Source organism: Colobus angolensis, unplaced genomic scaffold (assembly GCF_000951035.1).
Source record: "Colobus angolensis palliatus isolate OR3802 unplaced genomic scaffold, Cang.pa_1.0 Scaffold382, whole genome shotgun sequence".
Classification (NCBI taxonomy): Eukaryota; Metazoa; Chordata; class Mammalia; order Primates; family Cercopithecidae; genus Colobus; species Colobus angolensis.
The window spans coordinates 447197-448788 of NW_012117177.1; the positions used below are offsets into that span (position 1 = coordinate 447197).

General features: G+C 46.2%; 1 protein-coding gene across 1 annotated transcript in view; it reads right to left on the bottom strand.

Annotated features, from left to right (window-relative positions):
- TCEAL5 (transcription elongation factor A (SII)-like 5) overlaps positions 1 to 562 on the bottom strand; it is a 3192-nt gene extending 2630 nt beyond the window's left edge. The window contains exon 1 of the mRNA XM_011954416.1: positions 363 to 562. The gene's annotated coding sequence lies outside the window, so the exon portion shown is untranslated. The remainder of the gene's footprint in view (positions 1 to 362) is intronic.
- Positions 563 to 1592: the final 1030 nt, after the last annotated feature.

Here is a 1592-nt window from a genome sequence, read left to right on the forward strand (position 1 = left end):
CCACACCAAGCCCTCCATTTCTTGCACCAAATGAGTGAGCGTCGGGAAAGGAGTGGAGAGAATCCAGTCCTGGACCCGCTCTGGTCTTTGCCCTCTGCCATCCCAACCACAGGGATCCACAGGCAGCTATGGATTCGTAGCCATCTCGGGAAAATGACTCTTTCTCACATTTCCTTCTGCCAGAAGCCTGCACTTCTCCAGGAAAATAAAAGCTGGTACCCATACCTCTTGCCCAACACAAAAAAATTTCTGCGCCAAAATGAATGGGGGTGGAACGGGGCGGTATCTAGAAAGCAGATCCGATCCTCTGTAGCCTATGTCCATTACCATCCCTACCTCAGGGGTCCCCGACTTGTACCGACCTGCAGGGCTGTAGGGCAGTTGCCTTCTCGGTCCCTCAGTCTGAAGTCTGCCTTCCTCCACGGAAACAGAGAGCTGGTACCTGGAGGAGAGGGACTTCTGCACACGTCGGCTTCAGATCACGTGAGAAAAACGTCACCAGTGGGCTCGGGTCCCTAGTTCCCCTCCCACCCCCAGAAAGTGCGTCAGGAGCCAGCCCACTTCTTCCCTTCACTAGTCTCTCCGTCTGAGCGCCCTCCGCACCCCCGACCCCCACTTAGCCCTCTCTCTCGCCCCACAGCACGGGGCCCTGTCACTAATTTTGGTCTTTGCTAATCCCAGAGGTCAAATGTGGCCCTTTCTCTGTGTGGTATGTATTTATTCTTCCGTGGTTATCAGGGAGGGGCTGCACCTTCTTCTAGAGCTATTGGCCATTGGTACATCTCGGAGGAATTTTTTTTTCTTTCTCTCCTGTTATCCTAAAACACCTACTCGATCTAATTCTACACGCAGCCACTGATGTTCATTCTGCCTGTGGACCAGGTCTTCTCATAATGGGTACAAGGTGGATTGTCAAGTAGGGATACAAGTAGTCAAAACAGGGGCTTTATTTTTTTTAATATTTTTGGTCTTATTTAATTCACTCTCCTCAGCATGGATTATTCTTATAAGCACAAAATTAAATAAAGCAATTTCATTTATGAGAAAGTGTTTAAGAGAGAGAAAAACTTAAAAGATTTCAAAATTTTTTACTCAGAAGAGAGACCAAATTAAATTCATAATATTATCTTTTGCCATGTACACAAGGAATTCAATTGGCAACAAGCAAAATATACATTAAAAAAAATTTCATAAATAGCTGGTTCTCTCACGTTCTATTTAAAACACACACACACACACACACACACACACACACACACACACAACTTAATGTTCCCAAACGATTACTGAGTGCTAAATAGACTTGCTGGAATCTGATGGTGGACAGAAAATTCAAAAATGTCTCTTTAAAAAATTTGGCCCATGGCTATTTTCATTTGAAGGTTTAGCTCTAGGCAAAGGGAAGAGCTGTGAGACCAAGGCAGCAGGAGATGTGAAGGATGCAGAAATGGTCCTATCCTCCCTGCTCTGCCAAGATCAGGGGAAGGTGTTGTCCTCCACCCCCTCATATTCTAGAATTTCTCATCCCCTGCATTCAGGCACATGACTCTGTTGCTCACTCCAAGAATATACCTGGACAGGTGACCAAGGTG